The following is a 19873-nucleotide window of genomic DNA, read 5'->3' as shown; positions in this document are numbered from 1 at the left end:
ATAACATAAACAAGAACAACAACAACAAGAAGAACAACAAGAAGAACAACAAGAACAACAAGAACAGCAAGAGCAACAACAACAACAACATCAACAACAACAAGAACAACAAGAACAGCAAGAACAACAACAACAACAACCAGAACAACAACAACAACAAGAACAACAAGAACAACAAGAACAACAACAACATGAACAACAAGAACATCAACAACCAGAACAACAACAACAACAACAACAAAAACAAAAAGAACAACAACAACATGAACAACAAGAACATCACCAACCAGAACAACAAGAACAACAAGATCAACAAGAACAACAAGAACAACAAGGACAACAACAACAATAACAACAAGAACAGCAAGGACAACAAGAACAACAAGAAGAAGAACAGCAAGAACAACAACAAGAAGAACTACATGAACAACAACAACAAGAACAACAAGAACAACAACAACAGGAACAACAAGAACAACAACAACAACAAGAATAACATAAACAAGAACAACAACAACAACAAGAAGAACAACAAGAAGAACAACAAGAACAACAAGAACAGCAAGAGCAACAACAACAACAACATCAACAACAACAAGAACAACAAGAACAGCAAGAACAACAACAACAACAACCAGAACAACAACAACAACAACAAGAACAACAAGAACAACAACAACATGAACAACAAGAACATCAACAATCAGAACAACAAGAACAACAACAGCAACAAGAGCAACAAGAGCAACAAGAGCAACAAGAGCAACAAGAACAACAAGAACTACAAGATCAACCAGAACAACAAGAACAACAAGAACAACAACAACAACAACAACTAGAACAACAAGAACACCAAGAACAACAAGAACAACAAGATCAACAAGAACAACAAGAACATCAAGAACAACAACAACATGAACAACAAGAACATCAACAACCAGAACAACAACAACAACAACAAAAACAAAAAGAACAACAACAACATGAACAACAAGAACATCACCAACCAGAACAACAAGAACAACAAGATCAACAAGAACAATAACAACAAGAACAGCAAGGACAACAAGAACAACAAGAACAAGAACAGCAAGAACAACAACAAGAAGAACAACATGAACAACAACAACAAGAACAACAAGAACAACAACAACAACAGGAACAACAAGAACAACAACAACAACAACAACAAGAATAACATAAACAAGAACAACAACAACAAGAAGAAGAACAACAAGAAGAACAACAAGAACAACAAGAACAGCAAGAGCAACAACAACAACAACATCAACAACAACAAGAACAACAAGAACAACAAGAACAACAAGAACAACAAGAACAACAAGAACAACAAGAACAACAACAACAACAGGAACAACAAGAACAACAAGAACAACAAGAACAACAGGAACAACAAGAACAACAAGAACAACAACAACAAGAAGAAGAACAACAAGAAGAACAACAAGAACAACAAGAACAGCAGGAGCAACAACAACAACAAGAACAACAAGAGCAACAAGAACAACAAGAACAACAAGAACAACAAGAACAACAAGAACAACAAGAACAACAAGAACAACAAGAACAACAAGAACAACAAGAACAACAAGAACAACATGACCAGCAAGAACAACAAGAACAACAAGAACAAGAACAGCAAGAAAAACAACAACAACGACAACAAAAATAAGAACAACAACAACAACAAGAACAACAACATGAACACCCGGAACAACAAGAACAACAAGAACAACATTAACAACAAGAACAACAAGAACAACAAGATCAACAAGATCAACAAGAACAACAAGAACAACAAGAACAACAAGAACAACAAGAACAACAAGAACAACGAGAACAACGAGAACAACAAGAACCACAAGAACAACAAGAACAACAAGAACAACAAGAACAACAAGAACAACGAGAGCAACGAGAACAACGAGAACAACGAGAACAACGAGAACAACGAGAGCAACGAGAACAACGAGAACAACAAGAACAACAAGAACAACAAGAACAACAAGATCAACAAAAACAACAAGAACAACAAGAACAACAAGATCAACAAGCACAACAAGAACAACAAGAGCAACAAGAACAACAAGAACAACAAGGACAACAACAACAACAACAAGTACATCAAGAACAACAAGAGCAACAAGAACAAGAACAGCAAGAACAACAACAACAACAACAACAAGAACAACAAAAACAAGAACAACAACAACAACAACAACCGGAACAACAAGAACAACCGGAACAACAAGAACAACAAGAACAACCAGAACAACAACAACATCAACAACAACAAGAACAACAAGAACAGCAAGAACAACAACAACAACCAGAACAACAACAACAACAAGAACAACAAGAACAACAACAACATGAACAACAAGAACATCAACAATCAGAACAACAAGAACAACAACAGCAACAAGAGCAACAAGAGCAACAAGAGCAACAAGAGCAACAAGAGCAACAAGAACAACAAGAACAACAAGATCAACAAGAACAACAAGAACAACAAGAACAACAAGAACAACAAGAACAACAAGAACAACAAGAACAACAAGAGCAACAAGAGCAACAAGAGCAACAAGAGCAACAAGAGCAACAAGAGCAACAAGAACAACAAGAACAGCAAGAACAACAAGATCAACAAGAACAACAAGAACAACAAGAACAACAAGAGCAACAAGAACAACAAGAACAACAAGAACAACAAGAACAACAAGAACAACAAGAACAACAAGAACAACAAGAACAACAAGAACAACAAGAACAACAAGAACAACAAGGACAACAACAACAACAAGAACAACAAGAACAACATGAACAGAAAGAGCAGCAAGAACAACAAGAACAACAAGAACAACAAGAACAACAAGAACAACAAGAACAACAAGAACAAGAACAGGAAGAAGAACAACAACAACAAGAACAACAAAAACAAGAACAACAACAAGAACAACACGAACAACAACAAGAACAACAACAACAACAAGAACAACAAGAACAACAAGAACAACAAGAACAACAAGAACAACAGGAACGACAAGAACAACAAGAACAACAAGAACAACAGGAACAACAAGAGCAACAAAAACAAGAACAGCAAGAACAACAACAACAACAACAAGAACAACAGGAACAACAACAGCAAGAACAACAAGAACAACAAGAACAACAAGAGCAACAAGAACAACAAGAACAAGAACAACAACATCTACCAGAACCACAACAACATGAACAGCAAGAACAAGAACAACAACAACAAGAACAACGGGAACAACAACAGCAAGAACAACAAGGACAATAAGAATAACAAGAACAAGAAGAACAACAAGAACAACAAGAGCAACAAGAGCAACAAGAACAACAAGAACAACAAGAACAACAAGAACAACAAGAACAACAAGAACATCAAGAACAACAACAACTTGAACAACAAGAACATCAACAACCAGAACAACAACAGCAACAACAGCAACAAGAGCAACAAGAGCAACAAGAGCAACAAGAGCAACAGGAGCAACAAGAACAACGAGAATAACAAGGACAACAACAACAACAACAACAACAACAACAACAACTAGAACAACAAAAACAACAAGAACAACAAAAACAACAAGAACAACAACAACAACAAGAACATCAAGAACAACAAGAACAACAAGAACAACAAGAACAACGAGAACAACGAGAACAACAAGAACAACAAGAACAACAAGAACAACAAGAACAACAAGAACAACAAGAACAACGAGAGCAACGAGAACAACGAGAACAACGAGAACAACGAGAACAACGAGAACAACGAGAACAACGAGAACAACAAGAATAACAAGAACAACAAGAACAACCAGAACAGCAAGAAGAACAACAAGAACAACAAGAACAACCAGAACAGCAAGAAGAACAACAAGAACAACAAGAACAACAAGAACAACAAGATCAACAAAAACAACAAGAACAACAAGAACAACAAGATCAACAAGAACAACAAGAACAACAAGAGCAACAAGAACAACAAGGACAACAACAACAACAACAAGTACATCAAGAACAACAAGAGCAACAAGAACAAGAACAGCAAGAACAACAACAACAACAACAACAAGAACAACAAAAACAAGAACAACAACAACAACAACAACAACCGGAACAACAAGAACAACCGGAACAACAAGAACAACAAGAACAACCAGAACAACAACAACATCAACAACAACAAGAACAACAAGAACAGCAAGAACAACAACAACAACCAGAACAACAACAACAACAAGAACAACAAGAACAACAACAACATGAACAACAAGAACATCAACAATCAGAACAACAAGAACAACAACAGCAACAAGAGCAACAAGAGCAACAAGAGCAACAAGAGCAACAAGAGCAACAAGAGCAACAAGAACAACAAGAACAACAAGAACAACAAGAACAACAAGAACAACAAGAACAACAAGAACAACAAGAACAACAAGAACAACAAGAACAACAAGAACATCAAGAACAACAACAACTTGAACAACAAGAACATCAACAACCAGAACAACAACAGCAACAACAGCAACAAGAGCAACAAGAGCAACAAGAGCAACAAGAGCAACAGGAGCAACAAGAACAACGAGAATAACAACGACAACAACAACAACAACAACAACAACAACAACTAGAACAACAAAAACAACAAGAACAACAAAAACAACAAGAACAACAACAACAACAAGAACATCAAGAACAACAAGAACAACAAGAACAACAAGAACAACAAGAACAACAAGAACAACAAGAACAACAAGAACAACAAGAACAACAAGACCAACAAGGACAACAAGAACAACAAGAACAACAAGAACAACAAGAACAACAAGAGCAACAAGAGCAACAAGAGCAACAAGAGCAACAAGAGCAACAAGAGCAACAAGAACAACAATAACAGCAAGAACAACAAGATCAACAAGAACAACAAGAACAACAAGAACAACAAGAGCAACAAGAACAACAAGAACAACAAGAACAACAAGAACAACAAGAACAACAAGAACAACAGAACAACAAGAACAACAAGAACAACAAGGACAACAACAACAACAACAAGAACAACAAGAACAACATGAACAGAAAGAGCAGCAAGAACAACAAGAACAACAAGAACAACAAGAACAACAAGAACAACAAGAACAACAAGAACAAGAACAGGAAGAACAACAACAACAACAAGAACAACAAAAACAAGAACAACAACAAGAACAACACGAACAACAACAAGAACAACAACAACAACAAGAACAACAAGAACAACAAGAACAACAAGAACAACAAGAACAACAGGAACGACAAGAACAACAAGAACAACAAGAACAACAGGAACAACAAGAGCAACAAAAACAAGAACAGCAAGAACAACAACAACAACAACATCAACAACAACAAGAACAACAAGAATAGCAAGAACAACAACAACAACAACCAGAACAACAACAACAACAACAAGAACAACAAGAACAACAACAACATGAACAACAAGAACATCAACAATCAGAACAACAAGAACAACAACAGCAACAAGAGCAACAAGAGCAACAAGAGCAACAAGAACAACAAGAACAACAAGATCAACAAGAACAACAAGAACAACAAGAACAACAAGAACAACAAGAACAACAAGAACAACAACAACATGAACAACAAGAACAACAAGAACAACAAGAACAACAAGAACAACAAGAACAACAAGAACAACAAGAACAACAAGAACAACAAGAACAACAAGAACAACAAGAACAACAAGAACAACAAGAACAACAAGAACAACAAGAACAACAAGAACAGCAAGAACAACAAGAACAACAAGAACAACAAGAACAACAAGAACAACAAGAACAACAGGAACAACAAGAACAACAACAACAACAAGAATAACATAAACAAGAACAACAACAACAACAAGAAGAACAACAAGAAGAACAACAAGAACAACAAGAACAGCAAGAGCAACAACAACAACAACATCAACAACAACAAGAACAACAAGAACAGCAAGAACAACAACAACAACAAGAACAACAAGAACAACAAGGACAACAACAACAACAACAACAAGAACGTCAAGAACAACAAGAGCAACAAGAACAAGAACAGCAAGAACAACAACAACAACAACAAGAACAACAAAAACAAGAACAACAACAACAACAAGAACAACCGGAACAACAAGAACAACAAGAACAACCAGAACAACAACAACAAGAACAAGAACAACAAGAACATCAACAACCAGGTACACAACAGCAACAAGAGCAACAAGAGCAACAAGAACAACAAGAGCAACAAGAGCAACAAGAGCAACAAGAGCAACAAGAACAACAAGAATAACAAGAACAACAACAACAACAATAACAACTAGAACAACAAGAACAACAAGAACACCAAGAACAACAAGAACAACAAGATCAACAAGAACAACAAGAACATCAAGAACAACAACAACATGAACAACAAGAACATCAACAACCAGAACAACAACAACAACAACAACAACAAGAACAAAAAGAACAACAACAACATGAACAACAAGAACATCAACAACCAGAACAACAAGAACAACAACAGCAACAAGAGCAACAAGAGCAACAAGAGCAACAAGAACAACAAGAACAACAACGACAACAAGAACAACAAGAACATCAAGAATAACAAGAACAACAAGGACAACAACAACAATAACACCAAGAACAGCAAGGACAACAAGAACAACAAGAACAAGAACAGCGAGAACAACAACAAGAAGAACTACATGAACAACAACAACAAGAACAACAAGAACAACAACAACAACAGGAACAACAAGAACAACAACAACAACAAGAATAACATAAACGAGAACAACAACAACAAGAAGAAGAACAACAAGAAGAACAACAAGAACAACAAGAACAGCAAGAGCAACAACAACAACAACATCAACAACAACAACAACAACAAGAACAGCAAGAACAACAACAACAACAACCAGAACAACAACAACAACAACAAGAACAACAAGAACAACAACAACATGAACAACAAGAACATCAAGAATCAGAGCAACAAGAACAACAACAGCAACAAGAGCAACAAGAGCAACAAGAGCAACAAGAGCAACAAGAGCAACAAGAGCAACAAGAACAACAAGAACAACAAGAACAACAAGATCAACAAGAACAACAAGAACAACAAGAACAACAAGGACAACAACAACAATAACACCAAGAACAGCAAGGACAACAAGAACAACAAGAACAAGAACAGCGAGAACAACAACAAGAAGAACTACATGAACAACAACAACAAGAACAACAAGAACAACAACAACAACAGGAACAACAAGAACAACAACAACAACAAGAATAACATAAACGAGAACAACAACAACAAGAAGAAGAACAACAAGAAGAACAACAAGAACAACAAGAACAGCAAGAGCAACAACAACAACAACATCAACAACAACAACAACAACAAGAACAGCAAGAACAACAACAACAACAACCAGAACAACAACAACAACAACAAGAACAACAAGAACAACAACAACATGAACAACAAGAACATCAAGAATCAGAGCAACAAGAACAACAACAGCAACAAGAGCAACAAGAGCAACAAGAGCAACAAGAGCAACAAGAGCAACAAGAACAACAAGATCAACAAGAACAACAAGAACAACAAGAACAACAACAACAACAACAACAACTAGAACAACAAGAACAACAAGATCAACAAGAACAACAAGAACATCAAGAACATCAAGAACAACAAGAACAACAAGAACAACGAGAGCAACGAGAACAACGAGAACAACGAGAACAACGAGAACAACGAGAACAACGAGAACAACAAGAATAACAAGAACAACAAGAAAAACCAGAACAGCAAGAAGAACAACAAGAACAACAAGAACAACCAGAACAGCAGGAAGAACAACAAGAACAACAAGATCAACAAAAACAACAAGAACAACAAGAACAACAAGAACAACAAGAACAACAAGAACAACAAGAACAACAAGAACAACAAGAACAACAAGAACAACAAGAACAACAAGAACAACAAGAACTACAACAATAACAAGGACAACAACTACAACTACAACAAGAACAACAACAACAACAAGAACAACAACAAGAACAACAAGAACAACAAGATCAACAAAAACAACAACTACAACAAGAACAGCAAGAACAGCAACAACAACAAGAACAACAAGAACAGCAAGAACAACAAGATCAACAAGAACAACAAGAACGACAAGAACAACAAGAACAACAACAAGAACAACACGAACAACAACAAGAACAACAACAACAACAAGAACGACAAGAACAACAAGAACAACAGGAACGACAAGAACAACAAGAACAACAAGAACAACAGGAACAACAAGAGCAACAAGAACAAGAACAGCAAGAACAACAACAACAACAACAAGAACAACAGGACCAACAACAGCAAGAACAACAAGAACAACAAGAACAACAAGAGCAACAAGAACAACAAGAACAAGAACAACAACATCTACCAGAACCACAACAACATGAACAGCAAGAACAAGAACAACAACAACAAGAATAACGGGAACAACAACAGCAAGAACAACAAGGACAATAAGAATAACAAGAACAAGAAGAACAACAAGAACAACAAGAGCAACAAGAGCAACAAGAACAACAAGAACAACAAGAACAACAAGAACAACAAGAAAAACAAGAACAAGAACAACAACATCAACCAGAACAACAACAACATGAACAACAAGAACAACAACAGCAACAACAACAACAAGGACAACAAGAACAACAAGAACAAAAAGAACAACAAGAACAACGAGAACAACGAGAACAACGAGATCAACGAGAACAACAACCAGAACAACAACTACAACAACAACAACTAGAACAACAAGAACAACAAGAACACCAAGAACACCAAGAACAACTAGAACAACAAGAACATCAAGAACAACAAGAACAACAAGACCAAGAACAACAACAACAACAAAAAGAACAACAACAACATAAACAACAAGAACATCAACAACCAGAACAACAACAGCAACAACAGCAACAAGAGCAACAAGAGCAACAAGAGCAACAAGAGCAAGAAGAGCACTAGGAACAACAAGAACAACAAGAACAACAACGACAACAACAACTAGAACAACAAGAACACCAAGAACAACAAGAATAACAAGATCAACAAGAACAACAAGAACATCAAGAGCAACAACAACATGAACAACAAGAACATCAACAACCAGAACAACAACAACAACAACAAGAACAAAAAGAACAACAACAACATGAACAACAAGAACATCACCAACCAGAACAACAAGAACAACAAGAACAACAAGATCAACAAGAACAACAAGAACAACAAGGACATCAACAACAATAACAACAAGAACAGCAAGGACAACAAGAACAGCAAGAACAAGAACAGCAAGAACAACAACAAGAAGAACTACATGAACAACAACAACAAGAACAACAAGAACAACAACAACAACAGGAACAACAAGAACAACAACAACAACAAGAATAACATAAACAAGAACAACAACAACAAGAAGAAGAACAACAAGAAGAACAACAAGAACAACAAGAACAGCAAGAGCAACAACAACAACAACATCAACAACAACAAGAACAACAAGAATAGCAAGAACAACAACAACAACAACCAGAACAACAACAACAACAACAAGAACAACAAGAACAACAACAACATGAACAACAAGAACATCAACAATCAGAACAACAAGAACAACAACAGCAACAAGAGCAACAAGAGCAACAAGAGCAACAAGAGCAACAAGAGCAACAAGAACAACAAGAACAACAAGATCAACAAGAACAACAAGAACAACAAGAACAACAAGAACAACAAGAACAACAAGAACAACAACAACATGAACAACAAGAACAACAAGAACAACAAGAACAACAAGAACAACAAGAACAACAAGAACAACAAGAACAACAACAACAACGGGAACAACAAGAACAACAACAACAACAAGAATAACATAAACAAGAACAACAACAACAAGAAGAAGAACAACAAGAAGAACAACAAGAACAACAAGAACAGCAAGAGCAACAACAACAACAACATCAACAACAACAAGAACAACAAGAATAGCAAGAACAACAACAACAACAACCAGAACAACAACAACAAGAACAACAACAACATGAACAACAAGAACATCAACAATCAGAGCAACAAGAACAACAACTGCAACAAGAGCAACAAGAGCAACAAGAGCAACAAGAGCAACAAGAGCAACAAGAACAACAAGAACAACAAGATCAACAAGAACAACAAGAACAACAAGAACAACAAGAACAAGAACAGCAAGAACAACAAGAACAACAAGAACAACAATTACAACAAGAACAACAAGAACAACAAGAACAACAAGAACAACAAGAACAACAAGAACAACAAGAACAACAAGAACAACAAGAACAACAAGAACAACAAGAGCAACAAGAACAACAAGAACAACAAGGACAACAACAACAACAACAACAAGAACGTCAAGAACAACAAGAGCAACAAGAACAAGAACAGCAAGAACAACAACAACAACAACAAGAACAACAAAAACAAGAACAACAACAACAACAAGAACAACCGGAACAACAAGAACAACAAGAACAACCAGAACAACAACAACAAGAACAAGAACAACAAGAACATCAACAACCAGGTACACAACAGCAACAAGAGCAACAAGAGCAACAAGAGCAACAAGAGCAACAAGAGCAACAAGAACAACAAGAATAACAAGAACAACAACAACAACAATAACAACTAGAACAACAAGAACAACAAGAACACCAAGAACAACAAGAACAACAAGATCAACAAGAACAACAAGAACATCAAGAACAACAACAACATGAACAACAAGAACATCAACAACCAGAACAACAACAACAACAACAACAAGAACAAAAAGAACAACAACAACATGAACAACAAGAACATCAACAACCAGAACAACAAGAACAACAACAGCAACAAGAGCAACAAGAGCAACAAGAGCAACAAGAACAACAAGAACAACAACGACAACAAGAACAACAAGAACATCAAGAACAACAAGAACAACAACAACATGAACAACAACAACATGAACAACAAGCACATCAACAACCAGAACAACAAGAACAACAACAGCAACAAGTGCAACAAGAGCAACAAGAGCAACAAGAGCAACAAGAGCAACAAGAACAACAAGAACAACAAGAATATCAAGATCAACAAGAACAACAAGAACAACAAGAACAACAAGGACAACAACAGCAATAACACCAAGAACAGCAAGGACAACAAGAACAACAAGAACAAGAACAGCGAGAACAACAACAAGAAGAACTACATGAACAACAACAACAAGAACAACAACAACAACAGGAACAACAAGAACAACAACAACAACAAGAATAACATAAACGAGAACAACAACAACAAGAAGAAGAACAACAAGAAGAACAACAAGAACAACAAGAACAGCAAGAGCAACAACAACAACAACATCAACAACAACAAGAACAACAAGAACAGCAAGAACAACAACAACAACAACCAGAACAACAACAACAACAAGAACAACAAGAACAACAAGAACATCAACAATCAGAGCAACAAGAACAACAACAGCAACAAGAGCAACAAGAGCAACAAGAGCAACAAGAGCAACAAGAACAACAAGAACAACAAGATCAACAAGAACAACAAGAACAACAAGAGCAACAACAACAACAACAACAACAACTAGAACAACAAGAACACCAAGAACAACAAGAACAACAAGATCAACAAGAACAACAAGAACATCAAGAACAACAACAACATGAACAACAAGAACATCAACAACCAGAACAACAACAACAACAACAACAAAAACAAAAAGAACAACAACAACATGAACAACAAGAACATCACCAACCAGAACAACAAGAACAACAAGATCAACAAGAACAACAAGAACAACAAGGACAACAACAACAATAACAACAAGAACAGCAAGGACAACAAGAACAACAAGAACAAGAACAGCAAGAACAACAACAAGAAGAACTACATGAACAACAACAACAAGAACAACAAGAACAACAACAACAACAGGAACAACAACAGGAACAACAAGAATAACATAAACAAGAACAACAACAACAAGAAGAAGAACAACAAGAAGAACAACAAGAACAACAAGAACAGCAAGAGCAACAACAACAACAACATCAACAACAACAAGAACAACAAGAACAGCAAGAACAACAACAACAACAAGAACAACAAGAACAACAAGGACAACAACAACAACAACAACAAGAACGTCAAGAACAACAAGAGCAACAAGAACAAGAACAGCAAGAACAACAACAACAACAACAAGAACAACAACAACAACAAGAACAACCGGAACAACAAGAACAACAAGAACAACCAGAACAACAACAACAAGAACAAGAACAACAAGAACATCAACAACCAGGTACACAACAGCAACAAGAGCAACAAGAGCAACAAGAGCAACAAGAGCAACAAGAGCAACAAGAGCAACAAGAGCAACAAGAACAACAAGAATAACAAGAACAACAACAACAACAATAACAACTAGAACAACAAGAACAACAAGAACAACAAGGACATCAACAACAATAACAACAAGAACAGCAAGGACAACAAGAACAACAAGAACAAGAACAGCAAGAACAACAACAAGAAGAACTACATGAACAACAACAACAAGAACAACAAGAACAACAACAACAGGAACAACAAGAACAACAACAACAACAAGAATAACATAAACAAGAACAACAACAACAAGAAGAAGAACAACAAGAAAAACAACAAGAACAACCAGAACAGCAAGAGCAACAACAACAACAACATCAACAACAACAAGAACAACAAGAATAGCAAGAACAACAACAACAACAACCAGAACAACAACAACAACAACAAGAACAACAAGAACAACAACAACATGAACAACAAGAACATCAACAATCAGAACAACAAGAACAACAACAGCAACAAGAGCAACAAGAGCAACAAGAGCAACAAGAACAACAAGAACAACAAGATCAACAAGAACAACAAGAACAACAAGAACAACAAGAACAACAAGAACAACAAGAACAACAACAACATGAACAACAAGAACAACAAGAACAACAAGAGCAACAAGAACAACAAGAACAACAAGAACAACAAGAACAACAAGAACAACAAGAACAACAAGAACAACAAGAACAACAGGAACAACAAGAACAACAACAACAACAAGAATAACATAAACAAGAACAACAACAACAACAAGAAGAACAACAAGAAGAACAACAAGAACAACAAGAACAGCAAGAGCAACAACAACAACAACATCAACAACAACAAGAACAACAAGAACAGCAAGAACAACAACAACAACAAGAACAACAAGAACAACAAGGACAACAACAACAACAACAACAAGAACGTCAAGAACAACAAGAGCAACAAGAACAAGAACAGCAAGAACAACAACAACAACAACAAGAACAACAAAAACAAGAACAACAACAACAACAAGAACAACCGGAACAACAAGAACAACAAGAACAACCAGAACAACAACAACAAGAACAAGAACAACAAGAACATCAACAACCAGGTACACAACAGCAACAAGAGCAACAAGAGCAACAAGAACAACAAGAGCAACAAGAGCAACAAGAGCAACAAGAGCAACAAGAACAACAAGAATAACAAGAACAACAACAACAACAATAACAACTAGAACAACAAGAACAACAAGAACACCAAGAACAACAAGAACAACAAGATCAACAAGAACAACAAGAACATCAAGAACAACAACAACATGAACAACAAGAACATCAACAACCAGAACAACAACAACAACAACAACAAGAACAAAAAGAACAACAACAACATGATCAACAAGAACATCAACAACCAGAACAACAAGAACAACAACAGCAACAAGAGCAACAAGAGCAACAAGAGCAACAAGAACAACAAGAACAACAACGACAACAAGAACAACAAGAACATCAAGAACAACAAGAACAACAACAACATGAACAACAACAACATGAACAACAAGCACATCAACAACCAGAACAACAAGAACAACAACAGCAACAAGTGCAACAAGAGCAACAAGAGCAACAAGAGCAACAAGAACAACAAGAACAACAAGAACACCAAGATCAACAAGAACAACAAGAACAACAAGAACAACAAGGACAACAACAACAATAACACCAAGAACAGCAAGGACAACAAGAACAACAAGAACAAGAACAGCGAGAACAACAACAAGAAGAACTACATGAACAACAACAACAAGAACAACAAGAACAACAACAACAACAGGAACAACAAGAACAACAACAACAACAAGAATAACATAAACGAGAACAACAACAACAAGAAGAAGAACAACAAGAAGAACAACAAGAACAACAAGAACAGCAAGAGCAACAACAACAACAACATCAACAACAACAACAACAACAAGAACAGCAAGAACAACAACAACAACAATCAGAACAACAAGAACAACAACAGCAACAAGAGCAACAAGAGCAACAAGAGCAACAAGAGCAACAAGAGCAACAAGAGCAACAAGAACAACAAGAACAACAAGAACAACAAGAACAACAAGAACAACAAGAACAACAAGAACAACAAGAACAACAAGAACAACAAGAACATCAAGAACAACAACAACTTGAACAACAAGAACATCAACAACCAGAACAACAACAGCAACAACAGCAACAAGAGCAACAAGAGCAACAAGAGCAACAAGAGCAACAGGAGCAACAAGAACAACGAGAATAACAAGGACAACAACAACAACAACAACAACTAGAACAACAAAAACAACAAGAACAACAAAAACAACAAGAACAACAACAACAACAAGAACATCAAGAACAACAAGAACAACAAGAACAACAAGAACAACAAGAACAACAAGAACAACAAGAACAACAAGAACAACAAGAACAACAAGACCAACAAGGACAACAAGAACAACAAGAACAACAAGAACAACAAGAACAACAAGAGCAACAAGAGCAACAAGAGCAACAAGAGCAACAAGAGCAACAAGAGCAACAAGAACAACAAGAACAGCAAGAACAACAAGATCAACAAGAACAACAAGAACAACAAGAACAACAAGAGCAACAAGAACAACAAGAACAACAAGAACAACAAGAACAACAAGAACAACAAGAACAACAGAACAACAAGAACAACAAGAACAACAAGGACAACAACAACAACAACAAGAACAACAAGAACAACATGAACAGAAAGAGCAGCAAGAACAACAAGAACAACAAGAACAACAAGAACAACAAGAACAACAAGAACAACAAGAACAAGAACAGGAAGAACAACAACAACAAGAAGAACAACAAAAACAAGAACAACAACAAGAACAACACGAACAACAACAAGAACAACAACAACAACAAGAACAACAAGAACAACAAGAACAACAAGAACAACAAGAACAACAGGAACGACAAGAACAACAAGAACAACAAGAACAACAGGAACAACAAGAGCAACAAAAACAAGAACAGCAAGAACAACAACAACAACAACATCAACAACAACAAGAACAACAAGAATAGCAAGAACAACAACAACAACAACCAGAACAACAACAACAACAACAAGAACAACAAGAACAACAACAACATGAACAACAAGAACATCAACAATCAGAACAACAAGAACAACAACAGCAACAAGAGCAACAAGAGCAACAAGAGCAACAAGAACAACAAGAACAACAAGATCAACAAGAACAACAAGAACAACAAGAACAACAAGAACAACAAGAACAACAAGAACAACAACAACATGAACAACAAGAACAACAAGAACAACAAGAACAACAAGAACAACAAGAACAACAAGAACAACAAGAACAACAAGAACAACAAGAACAACAAGAACAACAAGAACAACAAGAACAACAAGAACAACAAGAACAACAAGAACAACAAGAACAACAAGAACAACAAGAACAACAAGAACAACAAGAACAACAGGAACAACAAGAACAACAACAACAACAAGAATAACATAAACAAGAACAACAACAACAACAAGAAGAACAACAAGAAGAACAACAAGAACAACAAGAACAGCAAGAGCAACAACAACAACAACATCAACAACAACAAGAACAACAAGAACAGCAAGAACAACAACAACAACAAGAACAACAAGAACAACAAGGACAACAACAACAACAACAACAACAAGAACGTCAAGAACAACAAGAGCAACAAGAACAAGAACAGCAAGAACAACAACAACAACAACAAGAACAACAAAAACAAGAACAACAACAACAACAAGAACAACCGGAACAACAAGAACAACAAGAACAACCAGAACAACAACAACAAGAACAAGAACAACAAGAACATCAACAACCAGGTACACAACAGCAACAAGAGCAACAAGAGCAACAAGAACAACAAGAGCAACAAGAGCAACAAGAGCAACAAGAGCAACAAGAACAACAAGAATAACAAGAACAACAACAACAACAATAACAACTAGAACAACAAGAACAACAAGAACACCAAGAACAACAAGAACAACAAGATCAACAAGAACAACAAGAACATCAAGAACAACAACAACATGAACAACAAGAACATCAACAACCAGAACAACAACAACAACAACAACAACAAGAACAAAAAGAACAACAACAACATGAACAACAAGAACATCAACAACCAGAACAACAAGAACAACAACAGCAACAAGAGCAACAAGAGCAACAAGAGCAACAAGAACAACAAGAACAACAACGACAACAAGAACAACAAGAACATCAAGAATAACAAGAACAACAAGGACAACAACAACAATAACACCAAGAACAGCAAGGACAACAAGAACAACAAGAACAAGAACAGCGAGAACAACAACAAGAAGAACTACATGAACAACAACAACAAGAACAACAAGAACAACAACAACAACAGGAACAACAAGAACAACAACAACAACAAGAATAACATAAACGAGAACAACAACAACAAGAAGAAGAACAACAAGAAGAACAACAAGAACAACAAGAACAGCAAGAGCAACAACAACAACAACATCAACAACAACAACAACAACAAGAACAGCAAGAACAACAACAACAACAACCAGAACAACAACAACAACAACAATAACAACAAGAACAACAACAACATGAACAACAAGAACATCAAGAATCAGAGCAACAAGAACAACAACAGCAACAAGAGCAACAAGAGCAACAAGAGCAACAAGAGCAACAAGAGCAACAAGAGCAACAAGAGCAACAAGAACAACAAGAACAACAAGAACAACAAGATCAACAAGAACAACAAGAACAACAAGAACAACAAGGACAACAACAACAATAACACCAAGAACAGCAAGGACAACAAGAACAACAAGAACAAGAACAGCGAGAACAACAACAAGAAGAACTACATGAACAACAACAACAAGAACAACAAGAACAACAACAACAACAGGAACAACAAGAACAACAACAACAACAAGAATAACATAAACGAGAACAACAACAACAAGAAGAAGAACAACAAGAAGAACAACAAGAACAACAAGAACAGCAAGAGCAACAACAACAACAACATCAACAACAACAACAACAACAAGAACAGCAAGAACAACAACAACAACATCCAGAACAACAACAACAACAACAAGAACAACAAGAACAACAACAACATGAACAACAAGAACATCAAGAATCAGAGCAACAAGAACAACAACAGCAACAAGAGCAACAAGAGCAACAAGAGCAACAAGAGCAACAAGAACAACAAGAACAACAAGATCAACAAGAACAACAAGAACAACAAGAACAACAACAACAACAACAACAACTAGAACAACAAGAACACCAAGAACAACAAGAACAACAAGATCAACAAGAGCAACAAGAACATCAAGAACATCAAGAACAACAACAACATGAACAACAAGAACATCAACAACCAGAACAACAACAACAACAACAACAAAAACAAAAAGAACAACAACAACATGAACAACAAGAACATCACCAACCAGAACAACAAGAACAACAAGATCAACAAGAACAACAAGAACAACAAGGACAACAACAACAATAACAACAAGAACAGCAAGGACAACAAGAACAACAAGAACAAGAACAGCAAGAACAACAACAAGAAGAACTACATGAACAACAACAACAAGAACAACAAGAACAACAACAACAACAGGAACAACAAGAACAACAACAACAACAAGAATAACATAAACAAGAACAACAACAACAAGAAGAAGAACAACAAGAAGAACAACAAGAACAACAAGAACAGCAAGAGCAACAACAACAACAACATCAACAACAACAAGAACAACAAGAACAGCAAGAACAACAACAACAACAACCAGAACAACAACAACAACAAGAACAACAAGAACAACAACAACATGAACAACAAGAACATCAACAACCAGAACAACAACAACAAAAACAAAAAGAACAACAACAACATGAACAACAAGAACATCACCAACCAGAACAACAAAGAACAACAAGATCAACAAGAACAACAAGAACAACAAGGACAACAACAACAATAACAACAAGAACAGCAAGGACAACAAGAACAACAAGAACAAGAACAGCAAGAACAACAACAAGAAGAACTACATGAACAACAACAACAAGAACAACAAGAACAACAACAACAACAGGAACAACAAGAACAACAACAACAACAAGAATAACATAAACAAGAACAACAACAACAACAACAAGAACAGCAAGAGCAACAACAACAACAACATCAACAACAACAAGAACAATAAGAACAGCAAGAACAACAACAACAACAACCAGAACAACAACAACAACAAGAACAACAAGAACAACAACAACATGAACAACAAGAACATCAACAACCAGAACAACAACAACAACAACAACAAAAACAAAAAGAACAACAACAACATGAACAACAAGAACATCACCAACCAGAACAACAAGAACAACAAGATCAACAAGAACAACAAGGACAACAACAAAAATAACAACAAGAACAGCAAGGACAACAAGAACAACAAGATGAAGAACAGCAAGAACAACAACAAGAAGAACTACATGAACAACAACAACAACAACAACAAGAACAACAACAACAACATGAACAACAAGAACATCAACAACCAGAACAACAACAACAACAACAACAAAAACAAAAAGAACAACAACAACATGAACAACAAGAACATCACCAACCAGAACAACAAGAACAACAAGATCAACAAGAACAACAAGAACAACAAGGACAACAACAACAATAACAACAAGAACAGCAAGGACAACAAGAACAACAAGAACAAGAACAGCAAGAACAACAACAAGAAGAACTACATGAACAACAACAACAAGAACAACAAGAACAACAACAACAACAGGAACAACAAGAACAACAACAACAACAAGAATAACATAAACAAGAACAACAACAACAAGAAGAAGAACAACAAGAAGAACAACAAGAACAACAAGAACAGCAAGAGCAACAACAACAACAACATCAACAACAACAAGAACAACAAGAACAGCAAGAACAACAACAACAACAACCAGAACAACAACAACAACAAGAACAACAAGAACAACAACAACATGAACAACAAGAACATCAACAACAACAACAACAACAAAAACAAAAAGATCAACAACAACATGAACAACAAG

The sequence above is a fragment of the Megalopta genalis genome, unplaced genomic scaffold (assembly GCF_051020955.1).
Source record: "Megalopta genalis isolate 19385.01 unplaced genomic scaffold, iyMegGena1_principal scaffold0031, whole genome shotgun sequence".
NCBI classification, from domain to species: Eukaryota; Metazoa; Arthropoda; class Insecta; order Hymenoptera; family Halictidae; genus Megalopta; species Megalopta genalis.
Note: the sequence above shows the minus strand (reverse complement) of the source record.